The sequence below is a fragment of the Canis lupus genome, chromosome 7, assembly GCF_048164855.1.
Source record: "Canis lupus baileyi chromosome 7, mCanLup2.hap1, whole genome shotgun sequence".
Classification (NCBI taxonomy): Eukaryota; Metazoa; Chordata; class Mammalia; order Carnivora; family Canidae; genus Canis; species Canis lupus.
This window is the reverse complement of record NC_132844.1, coordinates 41,061,687-41,083,404: the sequence shown is the minus strand read 5'-3', so window position 1 is coordinate 41,083,404 and position 21,718 is coordinate 41,061,687. Positions and strand designations below refer to the sequence as shown.

At 35.6% G+C, this 21,718-nt stretch overlaps 1 protein-coding gene across 5 annotated transcripts in view; it reads left to right on the top strand.

The window, feature by feature from the left end:
* The window catches only part of ADGRB3 (adhesion G protein-coupled receptor B3), a 715,781-nt gene that overhangs the window by 134,259 nt on the left and 559,804 nt on the right, over positions 1-21,718 (top strand). The window lies entirely within an intron of this gene.

The window sequence follows — 21,718 nt, the reverse complement described above, 5'->3', positions numbered from 1 at the left end:
AAAAATAGAAATACCATTTGACCTAGTAATTCTCCTACTGGGTATTTCCCCAAAGAAAACAAAACATCATTCAAAAAGATATAAGCACCCTTTTGTTAATTTCAGCATTATTTACTATAGCAAGCTATAGCAGCAACCTTAGTGTCCATTGATAGATGAATAGATAAAAATGTGGTCTATTTTTAAAATGGAATAATTCTCAGCCATAAAAAAAGAATGAATTTTGTCATTTCTGACCCCAGAGATGAACCTAAAGGATATAAATGCTAAGTGAAATAAGTAAGACAGAGCAAGACAAATTTCACTTATATGTGCAATCTGAAGAACAAAACAAATGAATAAACAAAACAGAGTCCTAAGACAGGGAACAAACTGGTGGTTGTAGGGGGTTTTTGGGGTAGAGGATGAGGGATGGGGATAGGTGAAATAGTGAAGGGGATTAAGAGGTACAGACTTCTAATTATAAAGTCAGTCATAAAATGAAAAGTACATGTTAAAAAAAAGAAAAGTAAATGTTGCATGGTGACAGATGGTAACTACACTTATCATGGTGAGCGTTGTACCATGTATAGAATTGTCTAATCACTATGCTGTACATCTGAAACTAATATAATTTTGCATGTTAACTATACTTCAGTAATACAGATTTTTGAAAAATCTGTGCTTTAAAATTATGTTCCATTCTTTGCTTTAATAGCATTATCTTTATATCACAAAAATGCTCTTCCAATAATTCCTGATGAGATTTTGATTAAGATTGAATTCATTGATTAATATAGGGCAATTAACATCTTTAAATATTTTAACACATTACATTGCCTCATTTATTCATGTCTTTTTTTATGCCTTTTAATAAAAATGTATAATTTCATTTGCAAAATGTTTCACATTTTGGTAAGCTTTATTCCAGTATATTTTATAAAATTTTATTCCTCAACTTTACTAAAATTTATATTCAATTACTGCTGTTTTAATAGAATATCATTAAATTTAACATGCTGACCTTTTATCCAGCAACTTTTTGAACTCTCTCATTATTCTAATAGTATCTGTATAGATTCTCTGCATTCACATAATGATTATAAATGTCTATTTTCTGCAAATGTGTTAGTTTTGACTCAATTTTATGATTCTTATACACTTTCTTTACTTTTAAAACTATTTTTGCTCTGGTTAAACTTCTAGTATAATGTTGAAAAGCAGAAGTAAGAGCAGGTGTTTGTGCATTGATTCTTATGGAATGTTGTAAAGTTATCCCATTAAAATATCATATTTAAAAAAAAGATCATATTTATTTTAAATGTGTCTGTTTTGGGAATAGGGAAAACTATTTTTAATAGATTAAAGAAGTTACTTTCTACTCTGGTTTTTTATAATGCATTTAGTCATTTATATTTGTGATAAATTTACATTGGTAGGTTTTCTAAATGTGGACTGTCATTGAGAAAACCCTTCTTGTCTGTGATATATAAATATTTTAAATATACAACTGGAGCAGAAGGTTGGTTAATTATGCTCCATAGTTCACAGTGTGTTATCATTATTGATCCCTGCAAGATTCTTGTCTTATTTAATTCATCTTTATTTATAAGGTTGACAAGCTTATAATTTTATTTACACATGATGCCTTGTATAGTCCTAAGATCAAGGTTATACTAGTTTATACAAGTTTCATAAAATGGGATACTTTTGGATTTTTTTCTATATATGTATATAAGGATTATCTATTTATTTCAATTATGGGAAAAAAAGTTCTTGCCAAACCTTCTGGACCAGGCACCTGTTTCTATTCTTTAGTCAGTTTCTGGTGATTTGTATATTTCTTATATGCTTACAAATTTCTTGAAAAGTATTGTTTCTTTTAGGTTTTTAAAACTAGTGACATATTTTAATCACAGTTTTCAAATTTTAAAATCACAAATTTATATGTGATTATATCCACTTATATTTTTATATTATATGAGCTTTTATTTTATATTTGTTTAGTTTTGACAGGTATTTTGGGAATTCTTTAAAAAAAAACGGAAATTATTTTTATTGAACACATCAATCACGTTTTTTGTTGTTAGTTTCTATTCCATTTTTACACATTTTTCTCTTATTTTCTTTCCCGTACATTTCTTATGTTTAATATATTTTTCCTTTTTAGCTTATTCCATTGAATGCTCAGATTATTTATTTCCAGTTTTTTATGTTTCCTGTTAAATTATTCTTTGGTTAAACATTCTTTTTTTGGAGGTACTATTAGTATAGTAGCTGCTTCCTCCATAGTATGAGCTTTTTAAGGGAACATATGCATATTGATCATTATCTTACAGACATCCTGCCAATTTATATATACAACAGTTCCACCTATGAAAGCACATGGTTTTTGGTACCACATCATTTCTAGACTACACATAGTTATATTTCCTAATGCCAGGTGAAGTAGATTCTTTCTATATTATCTATTTTCTCTATAACTTTAGACTTTCTTTAAAATGTAAACTTGTTTAAAGGCTCAGTATTTTTAACTCCTTAATTGTATGTTTCTACATACAATCAATTATTGTATCAATTATTTGTTTTAGTATCTACACATCACTGACATCGAAATAATCAGAGTAGGTTGGCCTATTTTTCACACTTTATGAATTAGAATAAATAACATTACAGTACTGTTGTAGTTAAATTAGGAAATTACCACTTAAGATATTTAGGAGCAAAATTGTACATAATTAATTGCTCCCTTGAAAATAACAGTATAACTTTTTGTTGAAAAACAAGTTTTAAGTTTTAATTAAAAATTTTAAACTTAATTTTTATACTGTTAACATTTATAATCAGAATAAATGGCTGTTATGTTTTATATGTCAATATATCCTAGACGTTGACAATAAAGAGGATAAAATTGGAAAATATTAGTAAATCAGCAGATCCATCACGAAGCATATAACACTGAATAAAATAATAGGTATTAAAATATCGTGCTTGTTATATTTTAGAATTTCTACCTCACACTAAATTATTTTTCTAGAGGTAATGGTTGAATTTGTTCTAGAATTTTTCAAATCATTTTTTAGTTATTTTATGTAAATATCCTTTAGGTTAAAGAGGGTAAAAAAGAAAGATGTGTATTCATTGTCAACACTTAAAAAACTTCATCTAGGGGCACTTGGGTGGCTCAGTCGGTTAAGTGTCTGACTTTGGCTCAGGTCATGATCTCTGGGTCCTGGGATGGAGTTCTGAGTAGGGCTCCCTGGTCAGCGGGGAGTCTGCTTGTCCCTCTCCCTTTTCCTCTGCCCCCTCTTGCTTGTATTCTCTCTCTCTCTCTCAAATAGATAAAATGTTAAAAAAGAAAGTTTAATCTAATTAAACTAAAAACGAATATGTAAAACACACATGCCAGTTTTTTGTCCCTATTCTAATTGCAAGCATTTGTATGTAAATAAAGTAAATTAATTTAGTATGCTGCATAAATAAGCTTACTGAAGATATTCCAGCCTATATTAAGAACTTTAGAATAAAGGTTCATAAATCATTTCTATAAAATTGATGAGAATTTTGATCTAATCATAGCATTATTGTTTTTGAGAATATTAAGTATTAAAAATAATACTTATTTTTAATACTTAAAATAAGTTTCTTTAAGTTTCTTTTGCTGTATTAAGGAAAGGAAGCTCTGATTAAAAAATTTTAAATTGTATTCATAAAAAAACATTTAACAGAAGCAATGCTATCAGTCAGGTAAAACTTATTTCTAGACGTTTTCCCCTCTTACTCAAGATAGAAGAAACCGAGAATTCACCATTGAGAGAATGTCCTAAATTTTTCATAATTTCCTATTGAAATTAACTGAGGCTGAAACATTAAAAACATGGCATATCTTTAGGCTTTTGGTAGTTTGAATTACTCTGGCTCTTATTCATTTTCAACTGACAATCACTGTCTTTACCATCCTAATAGGATGAGAAAAAGAAATCTGCATACTTTGTTTTCTGCTGTTTTATACACAAACCTCAGTAATTGAATTCTGCGACTCCATGCTCATTTTTATCCCAGGGCTCTTATTGATTATTTGGCCAGTAAAACAGGCACTCTGGAAGGAATACATTAAAGGAACAACAGTGTCTGATAAGTGGTTGCCAAAATCACTGATGTTGTAATTTTGGTAATGAACATCCCTGCCTTGAGTTATAAAGTCAAGAAGATGTGGACCCTTTTTCTATCACTTTATGTCTTATCTGTTGCCTTTTTGCCTCGTATTAGCATCTGCAATGTATTGTGTACCTAAAAAGAATTAAAAATAACCGAAAAGAACTAAAAATTTTTGATAAAACTATTGGTAGACTTTTATATTTTTATACTTGATCCATACCTGATAACATCATACCCATAAGCAATGTAGATGAAATAATTAACTTTCTCTCCATGTGGGAACTTGTTAGTAAACTGGTCTGGTGGTTATTTGCAAGGAGGACTTATATTCTGTTCTTCCTATCATGCAGACTTACCTTCATTTTGTTTCTAAAAGAGTATATAAAGATTTGTTCTCAGTTTTAAGGATATAATGTAGCGTTATTCTTTAGATCTCATTATAATTAGAAGAGTATTTATCAAATGTTGCCAGCCTGTTAATTATAAATAAGAAGAAACTGAAGTTCCAAGAAGTTGAGGTTAGAGGTAAGGCTAGTGCTGGAACCCATATGTTGTGATCCCTGAGAGTGGGCATGGGGTAGTGGTTCCTTGGGGGAGAGCTGAGTCCTTCCTGCAGTCAGACACACCTGGCTTCATATCCTTGATTCATTGCTTTGTGACATTGGGGACTTTATTCCTTCAGCAAATATTTGTGCAAGAGTTCCTTATTAGGCATTAAAAAATTAGTTACTCCTTCTGAGCTCCCTATTAGCATTCATATAAATTTAGAGAGGGGTAGGTACAGTGTGACTAGCCTAGCATGGGTGGTCAGTAAATGCAATTTATTTCTCTTAGACCACAAACACTAAGTAAAGGTTCTTTTATATTGATCAAGTGAAGAGTACAGCCATTAGTAGATCACAGTAAATTATCTTGAATTTCTTTTACATTTTTGTTTTATAAACTTTTACTTTGATTATGGAAATATTTCAGTTTTCATGTGTCAGATTTTGGTGATTTCAGAAACAAAGTAACTGAGCACAGAAAGGTTTTTCTTTATCCCCCTAAGTAACTGAGAAGTGAGCAGTAATAAAAATCAAATACCCAATATATGCATATAATTTAATTTGATTCACCATTTTTGAACATCTCTAGAGAGTCAGAGATCATGCTGGAGTTCTAAAGGGGATATAAAAAAGACGTGTGACTATGCTCATATGTAGATTATATTCTAATTGAAGAGATTTAAATGTACATATCTGATTGTATTTTAAAGGCTAATATGATAACAATCCTATTCATCCATTTCCCCAATAAATACTATTTTGGTCCTTCATCTGAGTCTACGTTCTGACAATACAATAGTAAATGAAACAAAGTCCCTGTGCTCAATGAGCTTATATTCTAACAAGGAAACACAGACAATAAACAAGTAAGCAAGTTAATAACATCGCACAGTTTTAAGTGTCCCTAAAAAACCACAGCAGAATAAAGAGATTGAGAATGGCATTTCCTGGGTGTGCTAGGTTAGATAGGATAAGTAAGGAAGGAGCTCTCTGATCACCTTGACATCTAGCTAGCTAGGGGAAGGGGAGATTGTAGGACAGGAAAAAAAAAAAAAAAAAAAGTAGAACTTGAGGGAGAAGAGGTTATTTCCCAGCCACAGTTGATCAAACTGTATGGGGTTTTGAGTTGTTGATAAAGGAGTTTGGCCTTCAAAGGGAGTGGGAAGCCCTTAATGGCTCTGTTTATTGCTTGCTACTATTTATAAGCAGAGGACCACTGTGAGGAGAGTGGTACTTAGGAATGGAATATTGCTCCATGGGTGCTTTGCGGGAGGAATCAGAATAGCAAAGAACCCAGCTCAGGTAAACCAGTTAAGAAGCTTTAGCAACTCCCCAGGCAAATGAGTAGTGAAATTGTAATAGAGAAGACTGATGTGAATCATTGCAGAAGCAAAACTGAAAATGCTCACAACATAATGTTGTGCAAGAGGGGGTAGGTGATAGGGATAAAGGCTGAGAGGACTGCAGTTTCTTCTGAAGTTTTGAACCAGGGTAAGTAAAGCTATGGTTGGGACAGGCAATTTCAGATTTGGATTTTTGAGGAAATGGTAGGGCTCTTTATTTGAGATATCCAGGAATCTCATGCAACTAGGCCAAATTTTGGAAGAAAGCATGAAATTCAAGATGCAGATTTGGGAATGGAGATGTTCAGCATAAAAAAAAAAAAAAAGGCCTATCTGGAACATGTGATTTTAAAAAATGCCAGTAATTAATTATCATACTAGTAATCAGTTCTGAGAGATCTGTAATTCTGTCAGTTACTCTAATGAGAAAAGTCAAGATACTTCAAACAGAATAAAAATCAAAAATAAAAAGACAGCTTGGTAGTGTTGGCAAAAATAGCTCTAACAAGTTAACGATAGTAATTACACACCATGTAAGTAGTTCTTTATGAGTTGTTAAAAGAAAAAGTTTTGCAGAGGGTGCCAGGGTGGTTCAGTCGGTTAAGCATCTGCCTTTGGCTGGGGTCCTGATCCTGGGGTCTTGAGATACAGCCCTGCATCAGACTCCCCAGTAAGTGGGGAGCCTCCTTCTCCCTCTCCTCTGCTGTTCCTCCCACTTTGTTCTCTGGCTATCTCTGTGTCAAATAAATAAAATCTTTAATAAAAAAACCATTTTCATACCTTATCTCATTTTTTCCTCAACAACAGCCTGTAGGTTCAATATCACTATGATTCTCATTTAACAGAGAAGGAAGTTGAGGCTTAGAGAAACTAAGTAATTTTCCCAAAGTTGCCCAGTCGGTACATGGCAGACTCCAGTCTGGCTCCCCCTGCTACTATTCAACAGTTACAAAAATGCAGGTTCTATTTTCTACCCTGTGCTATGCTCTATTTTCTACCCTGTGCTATGCTCACAGAATTAATATTGTTCTAAACACTCCCAACCCTGAATCTAGAGACACTGATGAAACTGATAGCTAACTGTTTGTAGTGCTGTGCAGTTCATGAACCTTGACAGGACCCATTATTAGTGCACAGTGAGTTAAGTCATTTTTGTTCACTAATGCATCCATTCATTCAACAAATATTTACCTCTGCTGGATGCTGGGCACCGTACTAACTCTAGAGCTTAAAAATATGAGTGGGAAGTGAATCTTTCCCTCATTTGCTTGGTTTTCATGAAGGGTACAGAAAAGTAAGCAGGCAGTTATGAATATTGTGTGACAACTTATGCTCTGGGAAGTCCATGTGCTATGAGAACTCAGCAAGCACCTGTAGTCCAGATTGGAGGTTCAAGGGAGACTTTGTGTGGGAAGTGATGCTTAAAAGTAAAACCAGAGGTGTGACCTGGGATGAACTGGGTTCATTGAGACAGCAAGGCATGACGATCTAGATGTGAGAAAGGCAAAGAAAGGCTGATAGAAAGAGATATATAATGTTTTGGAACATAAATGGTAAGGTGGGTGGTTCATATGTAAACTCAAAGAGGTAAGGAGGGGAAGACAATTTATATCTAAACTACACACACACACACACAAAAAAAAACCCCATAAAATTACATGCAGTGGGTTATCTATAAAGAAGATAGAGTGATGCCAAATACATTTCAGGTTTCTATCATTTTTTTAAGTTTGTAAAGCTTATTGTTAAGTTTTTATTTTTATGGACTATTACTTTGTGTGATTTGTGTGAACTAAGGATTTCCTGAATAAGTGAGGGAACCCTGTGATTCTTTAAATGATGGTCTGTTAAGCAGAGAGATCAGGGTTAAGAGTTGAATTCCATAATTCTGATAATCTATTTTTGTGTAGCTTGGAGTCTTTTTTGGTATAATAAGGCTGAATTTCCACTTTGCCTCCTTTTCTTTTGGGGAGGACAAAATCACTGAGTTTTGAGTGAATTTATTTACTTTTTTTTCTAAGATTTTATTTTTAAGTAAACTCTACATCCAGGGTAAAAGTGGAGCTCACACTCACAACCCTGAGATCAAGCCTCCTATGCTCCACCAACTGAGCCAGCCAGGCACCCCTTGAGCAGATTTATTTTAGTATGAATCTCCTCAGAATAGTTTCCAGGAATAAATGAATTTAGTTTTAACAACCCCAAAATTAAAGTAGATTAATCACCCCCCCCAGTTTTGTTTTTAAAGTTATACACACTTTTAGATATTTTAATTGCAAGAGAAAGATCGTGGGCACTGGGCATGCAGTGGCATGCAGCCTAATGTTTATTGCTGTTTTATTTTTTACTGATACTTCTGTTCAGGAAAAGGTAGTGGTTCAGTAACCTTTGTTCCTGAGAAACATTTCTCAAGATTGGAAATACAATAGGAGGCCTAGAAATCCATCCCAGTTGGCCCCCAAAATATGTTATTTGGAAGCAAACAGAAATTACAATAGTAACATTTTATCAACAAGTCTATTTGTCACAGGAGCAAATACACTTTTAGCAAAAACCTGTTCAGGATTCAACAAATACATTCCAGACACTAAGCAAAATCTTGACCTATAAATGTGCCCTCATCCTATAAGGAGAAGAGTTCTAGAAGAGAGCATATTTTTAATAGGCAAGAGGCATTTCAGCTTTTTAAGAGAATAATTGAGCAAAAGACATGGAAGTCTAGGAGATGGGGAGAAGCTCATGACTACTGCCTCACCTGTAAAATGAGAATAAGAGAATTTACTTGTGAGGATTAATTAAGTCACATTAATCCTTACTTAGAAATCTGTCACAACAAATTGCTTTGGGGGGGGGGGGTGTGGAGAAAGTGTTGGTTTCCTTACCTGGACCCATTATCAACTCCACTCTACTTCTCAGTGGTTCCTGACAGGTGGTGGGACTGGGGATGATCAGCAGGTGAAATGAGTAAGGAACCAGACAGGGGGAGTTAGTGCCCTCTTGCATTTCTTAGACTTGAGAGAATGGAATGTGGCTGCCTCTGTTTCAGGTGCCATTTGTGGGCCTCTAACCTCTGCAGGTTGCTGGATATGGCCTTGGGGAGTGAAAGGCAAACTGCCTTTTTTTTAGGGAGAAGAGAGGAAGATTAAGGTAGGAACTTCAACTCCTTTGTGCTAAATTCCCATCAGACAGCATCTGGCCAGGGAAAACTTGATGCCATATTCTTTAACAGTAGCCCCCAAGTCTTAACACTTACCCTTGATGTGCAAGGTTGAATGAATTAATATTTATAAAACAGAACAATGATTGACATGCAGTAGGAACCATGTAACTGTTTCAAATAAAATAAAAATAAAGACTTCCAAGATTTCAACAATAACACATAAAAATAGCAATACTCTGTTTTGTGCCTTACATCTTCTTTTATATGGGCTGCCACAGATTTCTCTACTTTAGCCACTACCAATTATGACCTAACCATGAGAACCATCCTCTCTTCTGTTCCTCAGTTCATTTTGAATCCAGGCAGCCTCTCTGCCAAAAGAGTTTTTCATTTACTTTTCTTTTTTTTTTTTTAAAGAAATCCTGATTTATTAGAAAACCAGTGTATCCATACAGTATTTATTAAATAATAGATTGTTATTTTGTTGTGTTGAGTGGTATTACAAGTAAGAATTTGGAGGTCATGTAGAGTCGTGCTGTGTCACTCCAGCATTCATTAATGTGGCCAAGTATTTTTCTTACATGCATTAGTGCTTAGAGTACGTATTCAGTGATGATTCAGAAGTTGAGACAAACACAGACTCTCTATGACTGTGATAGCTTCTGTTTATCCCACTACCCCCTTTACTGGCTATCTCACTGCTTAAGAGTATCTCAATTTTAGTTGGATACAAAAAATAAGGGGCTGACACTTGCCATTTTATTTCTGGTCAGAAACTCTATGAAGAAGCTTAGTGCAAAAAGTCATGCAAAGAAAAAAATTGCTTGCAAAATTAAGTCAGTGATGCTCTTCTTAACCCTCAGCGATAGACAACTGAAGAGGGATTACATATAATGATTTTTAAAAGTAGGATATAGTTTCACCTGCCTGGAGTGGCTTCAAAATAGACTAGGAACTTGAAGGCTGGGCATGGATGGAGTAGTTGACCTCTCTGGCTTCCTTTCAAGTCCCTTGATTCCGTAATTTGAATGCATAATTTCACATGCATTTATTCAGAAATATGTGCACCCAGACTACTTTCTGCTAAATGCAGACTCCCACTCTTAAACATTGGAGAGAGAAGCCTGTTAACTGACATTTGCAATTTCAGGATGGCACCGTGTGGGAGAGAGAACTGCCAATCATTTCTGCCAACACCATTCTCAAGGGGAGTCTAAACGAAGCTAGCTTGGTCCAATTAAAAGAAGCAATTATGAATAATGGAAAGTAAACAAATCTAAGAAAAATGATAGTGCCAATTATAGTGGGTACTCACAATAAAAGGCTATGGTCTAAGTGTCAACATTTGTTTCTAAAGCTATTAATCTACTTTGATTTTTTTTAAAGATTTTTATATGAAATGATCAAAAAGAAATTTTTAATCTTCATTTTATAACTAAGTAAAATTCACAGTAGTGGAAAAGTTAAAAACCTCTTTGCAGAGCTTTAATTAGGTCAAATTTCTACATGGCCTTTGGGTTAGGAAAAATATATAAAGTGTTACATCGTGACCCATTTAGATGCTTGATTATAAAAAAATATTGCAAAACAGCCTAGAAGACCTACATACCTTTTTCTTTTTGCCAAGGTTAAATATAATATGTGAAATCTGCTTTTGTGCTGTAATGCAATCCAACTATCATAAAATGTAGATTTTGATAAGCTGCATCATTATGTTTTCCCCTATGTGCAGGGGAAATTGAACTTTCCATTGTAATGGCTTGTAACTGTGTCTTCTTATCTCTGAAAGCATAATGGTATTTTTACCATTGTCAACAAACTTTGTGTTAAATTCACTGACCTTAGTTCACTTGCACAATGATGCAATTAACAAATGTCTGCAGACATAGACATTTTGATTGTATTTCCTGAATAGAAAAATAAGCCTGCCCCTATGTTTTGGTAGGAATGCAAAAATATTTTTTTTCAAATTGTTTTCCTTCTGTGAATATCTTTATAGTTGGGTCATGCAAGATAAATTTATATTAGGGAGCCAAGTACAAATTCATCCTCCAGTGAAAACCGGAATGACCAGTGATAAAAGGCACAGGAACAAGAGGAAAATGTGTTTGGACGCATGGAGATGGTGGCAAGTGACTGAAAAAGAAGAAACTCAAGACTTTTTAATACTAGAAAATTGCTGATGGAACTGAAGGTAATAGGGAACAGAATAGAGAATAGGGAGCAGAATTGGGAATGGAGGTCAATTAATTGATCTCTCCGGGAACAAAAAAAATGACTAAAGGTAGGAATGATTTGCTAACATGTATATATGGAGAAGATTGTGAACTATCTCTTAAAGGTGTTTACAGCTGACTCCCAACGGAGAGGAGGTGAAGGTCCAGAAGATTTGTGCGCAGAAATGTACATTATCTGCTTCAAAAAATTCTAAATTGAAAGCTGAAGCTAAATTTTGATTTAGCTGATATCAGGAGCATGCTGAAAAGTGCTATGTTGATAAGCAATGTAAAGCAAAATCATCCTGATCTAGTTAGTATAAAGCTAACACATCCTTAAAGCAATAAAGCAACAAAGCCTGTTGATGCCAGTTTCAGTAGTTAAAAGGCTACAAGTGTAGGTCTACCCATTCTTGTCTATGGAACTGGCCATTTAGCCCGTCATGGCCGTCACATGAGGCATCCTGAAGTAGATGCTATTTCATTAGCTTGACTTACTGCCAGCAAATGACATAGTCTTGGAGCATAGCCAAGCTACTGTCATGAGAGTTGTGTGAGTGTTTCTGGACTGACCGAATTTCCCTAGGGAATGGGTGAAAGCTACCTAGTCTGGTATTTGGTGAGAGATGTTATGAGAGACAGATGAAAAAGCTTCACACACCCCATGTTTTTGGGCAAAACAAAGTGTTTCTGAGTCCCTTTATTACCACAGTAAGACAATTCCTTGAAGCTTGTTCATGTGTGTGCATGCTAACTTAATTCTAACAGCAATGCATTGTCATGCACACTTTCCAAATGAAAAAGTTGAGGCAATCTGTAACTTTGAAGCTGAGGTATATTTAGAATACATCCATGTGCAGATAGTGACTATAACCACAGACTTGCACACATTCTATGATTTGTGAGTTTGTTTTCAACTCTTGCAATGTCATGTAGCAGAGCTTAGGTAGTCATCCAAATATTTTTAATTCAGGCAGTTTCAATTGTTTGCTTTTTTATTTTTGCATAACAGTTGTGATGAGTTTGTACAAAACACCTACATTTCATTTCTTACTAACCAACCTGTGTATTTGTCAGTTTTTTCCATAGCATAGCAGAAAATATCAAAATTACATACTTCTATATCCAAAATACTACCACCACCACCCCCCCGCCCCCATCCCTTTTTTCTGTCCTGATGCGGGACTGCCATCTGGTGGAACAGGGAAGGCACTTCTGGTTGGGACCTAGCAAAATTGTATAATCATGGTTTCTCTATTAGGTTTCCAAAGGATCAGTATAGCAAATGGGAACCCTATTTCTGATCTCAAATGGAGATAAGCTTACAGTGAAGAAAGAAGACACTGATGATTATTATAGCAGCTGATAGTCTTGGAGCTGCACTGATTATAATGGGCAATGAATTGGCAAGAAGAGATCACTCAATTTTATTAGTCAAGAATTTTTTTAAAAACGTGTATATGGGGATGCCTGGGTGGCTCAGCGGTTGAGTGTCTGCCTTCAGCCCAGGGCCTGATCCCAGAGTCCCGGGATCAAGTCCCACATTGGGCTCTCTGCGAGGAGCCTGCTTCTCCCTCTGCCTGTCTCTGCCTCTCTCTAAAAAAAACAAAACAAAACAAAAAAAACAAACAAAAAGAAACGTGTATATGTATATTTATTCACAAAGAATGCATGCATTATATATATGTACATTATGGGCGCATATATATGTATATGTATGTGTGTGTATTAGACTAGGTAAAGAAGAATCACAGCAGAAAAAAAGTGGCCCTGAAAGTTAAAGCAGATATGATAGAACTACCTTTCTCCCTTTCCCCTTCCTCAGTCGTGTACATCTCATGCCCACCCCCTAGAATCCCTAAAAGGGTCACACACAGCCCATGAGATGCTGCCTGGGCAATGTTGGGTCTCTAGAGATTTAGAAGCTTCAATTCTTACTATGCTGCTGCCTTATCATCCTTAGCAATAATGTCTCCTTTGGAGAAGACTTACTCTGACAAACCATGAAGTACTACTGGAGGGAATATTTATCAATATTTGGCATACCTGCCTTTGAAATAAAAAGTCAGTGTGAATCATCAGTGGGAAGAAAGAGCCAATGCCCAGGTATTTTTCTGAATTATATGCCTACCTCTGGCTTTTTAGTTTTCAGGAAGCGGGCTTCTCATGTGCCAAAAACTGTGACAAATTCATGTAAGCTAATCACAGACATTAGACATAAGATACTTTATTTTTTATACGAGTAACAGAGAGGCTAAGAACTTTCTCAGACAGCATTCATTTATGCCACAGATGGTGCATTCCAGGTAACTTTTTACACAAGAAGGAAGAAATAAGAGGAACAGTCTATTGTCTTTTTACTTCCCTTACTTCTTATTCAAGCTGTGCTGGTGTGACAGAAGTGACATTTTAGAAAGAAATAATGTCCCAGGACAGACTATAGAGCAGTTTTCTTATGAGTTTGCTTCATTGAAAGGAATATCTTTGAAGGTAACAAATTTCATCGTCTCAGAGAAAAGTATGTATATATATTTTTCACCTGGAGGAAAGTCAAAATTGTGTGAAATTACATAGTCGTACTCACTATTAGAGCTGGGGTTCAGGGGTCTTCCTGAGTCTGTAGGAATCCCTAGACTCGGAATGGATATCCCTAAGATATCTACAAGCCCAGTCTCAAACATCTGCAGAGTAAGAATACAACTGTTCTATTTGTCCAGATGTTTCTTCTACTTCTAGTACTCAGACTGAGAGGTAAATATCACGAGGAACTGATCAGAGTCTCTTGTTTGACTGATAGTTATATGGCCTGTTTGTCATTTTGAAAAGTGAGCTGTGGAGAATTTGGTGACTTGTTGTCCTTGGGTGTTCATGGGGGATGACTAGAGCTCAAGCAGAGGAGCTTAAATTACTTGGAACCCATGGCCAAATGAAAGATGGATCAGAAAAAAAAAGAACATCACTTAAATGATAAAAGACATCAAGAGGAAAATGTGACAGCATATCCAGTGCATAATGGCTTGACAGTACATATTTGTGGAGTGATTTTTAAAATGCATCAGTATATTAGTTATGTAGCAGAGTAAGAACTGCATTTCTAATTTCATGCAAAAAGTCCTTTTAAGGCTTCAAAATTTGCACTTCAACTTTTTAATGGATTTTTTTCTGATATATTATACATCCTCTTGACATACTAAGCACAGTATTTTTTTAAATTATTTTGAAATAGTTTTGGATTCACACGAAGTTGCAAAAATAGTACAGAAGAGTTCCTAGCTTCCCCCAATGATAAAATCTTATATAACCAGAATACATTATCAAAACAAGGAAACTTACATTGGTTCACTAATAACTTGTAGACTTATTTGTATTTCACAATTATACAGTTTTTTAAAAAATATTATTTAACATGTCTTAGGTTTTAATTGTCATCTTAATTATCTCATTGTGATTAATAATCTAATTATTTTATTGATTTATTTCAGATAGCTGTTCTGTAATATGTCTTTATTCAGAACTCAAAAATTTACTTGAAAGTTGGAATTTCTTAAGCCAAGCAAAGCCTTACTATCTGCATTTGTGTTTTGCTTTTGTTTTTATTTGTGTTGTTTTCAACTAAATGGGTAATATAACTTGCCATTGTATGAATTCTTGTGGAGTTTAATGTGGTTGCTCATCTGAAAAATTAAGACTTGGAGGAAAGTCTAAGGTGGCTGTTGTCCAAGTAGTTACTTGTCTTCAGTAAAATCATAATTTTCACTGTTTCCATCAGTGTCTTCTGACTTATGAGCTCATAAATTTCTGCTATGCCGAAGTCAGTTATCTTTTGGACTTTGTCCTCCCCTTTATTCAACCGTGTAAGTTACAGGCATGGTGTCTTTGGAAGACATCAGGATCGCTTAGAACATCACTGCTATAGATCAGTGAAGCTAACTTGTCCCTTCTCAATCAAAAATATTAAGAGCAAAATGTTGTATTTGTACAACAATTTATATTTTCAAAGTACTTAAATGTCCAAAATTTTCTTTGATCCCATGCAACGGCTCTGTGAAATACAGCAATATATTATCTCCACTTAAACTTTGCTGGTCACTAAGACTAAAAGTCAGATCCAAAAAAAAAAAAAAAAAAAATTCCTGGTTCAGCTAGAAAGACATATTTCTGCCAGATAAATCAATAGAGGGAATTTAATGTGGAGAATTTAATATGGTAGTTAGAATGAGATAGAAGAGGTGAAGAACAAGTACAGGAATGCGAAGCCATCCTAAGATTAATGATCACCACATGCTGTCTCCATGCCTCACTCAGGAGGGACAGAGAAGAGGTACAGTTGCTGAATCCCTGCGAGCAGAGGCACCTTGTTAGACCAGCGCCACCCACTGGCCAAACCTACCTGGAAGCATACCAGCGAGGAAGCCAGGGAAACCGTTGCATACCCACAGGTGTCCCAAGCAGAAGAAGGGAAGTGTGAGGAATTGAGCTCAGAGCAAATATACCAAATAGTGTTGTGCTGGGCATACTCATTGTTAATAGAAATACGACGTGATGGCATGTTGCAGAGCACAAAGGGTAAAGAGGAAATGGGCATTCTCTCTGCTGTGAAGAAATTTTCACTTTTATAAGGGGAGATGATCATGTAAACAAAAACCACTCTCAATATTACTGCTGCTAACTCTTGTTGAGTACTATTTATATGTCAGGAACTCTAATGAATGATTTAAATACAGCTTCTTGTTTCACTCTTTGAATTCATTCCATTTTACAGATGATAAAATTGAGACTTTAAGAGGTCAAGAGTCACAAGACTGAATAGCCATGATTCTGATGCAGACTCTCTGACTCTAAAATCCATGCTCCTTGTCATGCTCTATATTGCATCCCTAGGTATAATAAGTTTTCAAAGTTCTAGGATAGGTACCAAAGAAGAAGTGACCAATTTGCCTGGGAGGCAAGCTTCAGAGGACACCAGACACTCAAGTTGAACTGGAATAGGAGTGAGGATTTCTCTAGGTGGACCAACAGGCAAGCACAGCAGCATTATCAATCATACTGCATCACATTTTCTAAGAGCCTGGCAAACACGGCTACTGGCGGATTAATACAGAACTGTTGAGGCACAGTTTAGCAGGAGGAATTTGGGAAAGATAAAAGGCAAGGGAAATAAGAATCATTCAGAAGCTGTATCATACTCTGGAGACACTACATTGACAAGGAAGAGGGAAATTGTTGATGGCTGTGTGCCAGTTTTGTTTTCGGACTACTATCCTGCCTGCAGAGTTAGGTGCCTATCATGAACTGCATGTATAGCACGTGGTCACTGTTTAGGCCACTGAGTGAATATTAGAAGGATGCCCTGAAAAAATGGATTTGAGTTTAAATGTTACCCATGCCACCAGCTCCATCCAACCATTCTTTCTCAATTTCTCAGTGCTTGAAAATCCATGTTCTAGATAAGAAGTTGGAGATATTTGGACAGGTTTCAGCTATAAAGGCTTGATTGGGCCCTTTATTAATTTAATTTAAAATTAAAACAATAGTATCAATAAATGGAGCTATAGAGCTTTATATTTTACCACAGAACTTTCACATGTAGTCCTCAGATAATTGAGTTTAGTATCATAGCTGTATTTGCTACAATTTGAAGATGAAAAATGTGAAGAGCAGCAAGGTGAAATTTTTGCCACAGACCTACTGAATAGCACAGCCAACACCATCAACTGGCATATTTGTTCAAGCCAGTGTTACTTTTTGTGTATTTTCACAGTTTTCTTGGTAATTCAAATTATCTCTCATTATTCTGAAATAATTATGCTATGTGTATGTTTAAAGGAATTAAACTACTATATAACTCCCCAATTTTTCTATATGGTGTGCTTTCCCTTCATATCTATATACCATTTATTGCTTCTCAGTAAGAGACTTTGTGATGGATTTAATTTTTTTTCCCCTGGCAATCGTCTACCTCTCAGAAATGTCACCTGTCAAGTATATCAATTTCTTCAGTAAATAGAAAGCTATTTAATACTTTTATATGAGCCTTAAACTTAGCTTCACCTGTTTTCCATTATGTTGCAAGGTGCTTTAGAGGTAGAAACGTGTTTTTGGTCTGCTCACTAACAGGTGAAAAATTATTTTCTTGCTTTCTTCGATCTTACTTTCTTGTAGGCACTCATTTGAGTTATACATCATCTGTATTAAATGGAGCTAACTTTGTATCAGCAGAGCAGAAGGAATTCTTAATACTGGAATAGTCCATGTCCTCTTCTTGTTTTCTTTTCCTTTGCAGCATTTAATAGTATTCTTTTTTTAAGATTTTATTTATTTATTCATGAGAGAGAGAGAGAGAATGAGAGAGAGAAGCAGGCTCCATGCAGGGAGCCTGCAGGGAGCCCCGATGTGGGACTCGACCCCGGGACTCCAGGATCACGCCCTAGGCTGAAGGCGGTGCTAAACCGCTGAGCCACCCAGGCTGCCTGTGTTCATTATTTTTACTTGAATGTCAAAATTCTCTAGATTATTGCCATGTTTTGTGATTAAAGCAGTTTAGATAAATGGAAAAGAGTAGAGAAGCGAATGAATTTAATTATGGCTAATAAGCACATGATGAAGGGATGGAGAACTCTCTGGTTCTCCTACAGCTTCATCACCACTACTTATTGAACAAAAAAATTTAATATTGATGAGCTTATATTGGAATTGACTTATGCTTGATGAAAGAAAAATAATCTGAGAGCCTTAAATGACAATGTAGTTTCCTTAGTAATATCTTCTAACTTGCCAATAGGCTTCATTCAGAGGAAAGAGTTAAAATTGTCAGTATCATGATTCTAAAATGAATATTCATTTATGTGTTTCCACACGATGGTCACATGTATATGTATTCCCAGAGTGATTCATGACTGTGCAGGTAATGATAAGAGTTTTTTCTCGGGATCCCTGGGTGGCCCAGCGGTTTAGTGCCTGCCTTTGGCCCAGGGCGCGATCCTGGAGACCCGGGATCGAATCCCACATCAGGCTCCCGGTGCATGGAGCCTGCTTCTCCCTCTGCCTATGTCTCTGCCTCTCTCTCTCTCTCTGTGACTATCATAAATAAATAAAAATTAAAAAAAAAAAGTTTTTTCTCTTAAAAGGAGTAAAAAGATTGTGTGCATATCTGTGTGTATGTGAAATACAAATCTATGCAATATTAGTGTGATGAAGATATACAATATAAAATGCTGAAGAAATAAGTTGATGATTTTTATTCCTTTTTTTTACTCCTTTGGCTGATATTGTTTCAATGGAAATTGACTATTTAGGAAAATTCAGTTTCCTACTGTGGAAAATTAAATGCTGGGCAGTGTACAGACACTGCAGATTCTTTAGTTAGAAGATTTGAGCTTCACTTCTAGCTGTGCCATTAGAGAGCTGCTGGCTTCGAATGACAAAACTATGACTCATTCTCCACATATATAAGAGTATGAGCATGTCTTCCCAATCTGAACTGGTTTCCTGAAAAAAAAAAAATTAAAATAGAGCCCGCAAGAGATTTTGATGAAAAAGGGAAAAGTATTATTCAAATTATAGGTTGGAAATGATTTTTTAAATGTTTAAATCAGTTAATGTAGAAGTCAGTTAAATTGTACAATATATCTGTTAGCCAAGCCACGGATATTAAAATAATGTTCATGAACAAATCTAAATGATAGTTTGGAAGATCCAGAAAGGCAAGTTCTAGGAGTGAAATCAGAGTCCAAAGTCTGAAGATCACTATAAGAATGGACAGATGGTCAACCAGAGCAGTGTTAATATAACCTAGAGCTTAGCCAGAGAAATAATCTTTGCTACGAAAAAAATTTGGTTAAAAGATGAATATTGCTTTCCTTCTTTTACCACCTGTAGGCTTAGAATCTTGACTAGAAGAGTTACATAAGGCATTCCTGAGCCAAGTATCTCTAAAAATAATTTTACAAAAATTATTTTAAAATTCTGTGTATTGGCGAGAGGGATTGACTGAATTCCACACTCAGTAATGATGCGGGAGTACAGCTTATTGATTGTGAATCTGTGTGTGCCTTCCTCCCTGAGGAGCTAGCATAAACAAACAGCAGACATGACTTCTGGTTCATTGAAGATCCTTACCAGTGATCAGCAGTGCTCCTGTCCCGAGAACTAGAATGTTCGGTCTTATTTCACAGCCCTTATTGCTAAGTTATAGGAGGTGCCTAGCTTTTTTAAGTGGTCTTTAAATTCTGAGTAAGGTCTTGCTTTTCTTTCCCTGTGATCTAAAGTGACTGTTGCCCTGTGGTTCTGCAGCCCTCCATCTCTCTGACCTGAATTCTTTCACGTCTGTGTCAATGCTGTCCTGGCAGCTTTATTTGCTCTGCACAATCAACATTTCCTCTCACTGTTAAGAGCCCTGGCATTTTATACCCCTTTTGGCAGAGGCAGTTTAAGCTTGGAGTCTGCACTGTAAATATATCTCTTGTTGGGCAGAAACAAGGATACTCTGATGCTTCTTTTCCATCAACAGTCAACAACCCCCCTCCATACAAACCCCGCCCCTGCCCCACCACACTCCCACTCTTCACCCTTGCAGTAGCTCAGATGGATCACAGTTGAAGTACTCTTGCTCTCTGCTCTCCTTTTATGCCTCCATGTCATTTAGGAGGACAAGTCAGATTTTCAAATGTTCCACATGAAGCTCCATGACGACTAGTGTGGGGAGGATTGAAATAAATACGAAAATACCTCACTGAATAGTCCATTGTAAGGATCCCTACATGCTCTTACCTAGGCCTATGCCTGCTATCCTGTTCTAGTGTACTTCTCATCTTCTCCCTCTGTTTAGACCCAGAACCTCCAAAAACCCTTTTCCTGGTATTAAAATGTTAGTACAGGAGAGCTGCACAGAATACTCTCTTATATTAATAACTAGGATACTTAGTACCCCAGCTAGAAGTGTTTGCATTCAGATACCTGAGAAAATGCCTAGACTTACCCCATGGACAATGTGTGATGCCTACATCACAGAGAAGACCCAGCAAAATAATCCTTGCACAAATATAATTCTCTACCTCCAGGAAGCATATTTCTAGATATTCTAGATAACAGCTTCTTCTCATGTTTATTTTTGTCCCCTTATTTCTTAGTATCAGCATTCAGAATTATTTCTGGTAATTTTTTTTGTTTTCTTTAAAATATTTGCTTTATGGTTCAATGGAGGACCCCTAATAAGCCTAAAGCAAGACTGCATGGGTACTTAGTTGTAACTAAGTAGAGGGAGATGGCACAAGTTCTTGTGTAGTAGGTCTTCTAGGCTGTTTGTATATTGCAGGGCTGTGCTGCTGAAGCATGCCACCCCTGTGGGGAGATAGCTGGATTTTGATCTTTAAAATTACTCTATCTTTTGAATTCTTTGTATGAGTGTATGTGCATTATATACACTATTTATAGCCATAGATTATCCATTTAACTACATAGTACAGTGTGAATTACTATCTTAGCTCTATGTGTGCATTTGTTCTTAGGACATCCATAATTTTCTTCAAGGTTATACTCTGTCTTTAAAATTTTTAATTGGATAAAATTATCACCCTATTTACAAATTAGTTTATATGAGTTACCATCGCATTCATCATTGAAATAATCCTTCATATTTTAAATCTGGAAACTAGGTACAGTTAGTATTATTTACTGCCCTTCCATCCACGACAGAGTAAGCCTTTCCACTACTGCTTTCTCAAGATGCATGTAAAGCTGTCTCATTAGAACTCTAAGTGTTAAAAATTGCCTGTGCTGTTTGGGACTTGTATGTGAGAAGCAGTATTTCAGCTTAAATATCTTGTTTCTTACTTTCTACAGTATAACCAAACCAACATCAGGACTCCTAGATGGTAAAACTGCTTATGTATACTAGCAAATTTTATGTGTCCTTTAAATTTGGAAATGATTCAAAGAGATAGCCAAAGCAAATGTGGATATCAAATTATAATCCCTTAAGGGAGAATCATGTGACATTAACCCATCTTAATATTTTGATAGTGTATGCTTATGCATGTGTGTCCTATTTCATACTAATCCATAAATATAGGTTAATAAAATATAAGAATTATTAAAGCTATGCAATCAGTGTGAAATGCAAGCCAACTCATTTTATTCTATAAAATGAGATGCAATGTGGAGTAGAAATTTATGCTGTGGTAATAGCTGCAGCATATTGAGCTCATATCATGTATCACTTTATACGCTCATCTACTTAGTATTCACAACAACCCTATAAAGCAAGCACTATTATTATTCCCACTTTACATATAAGGTGAGGCCTAAAGAAATGAAATA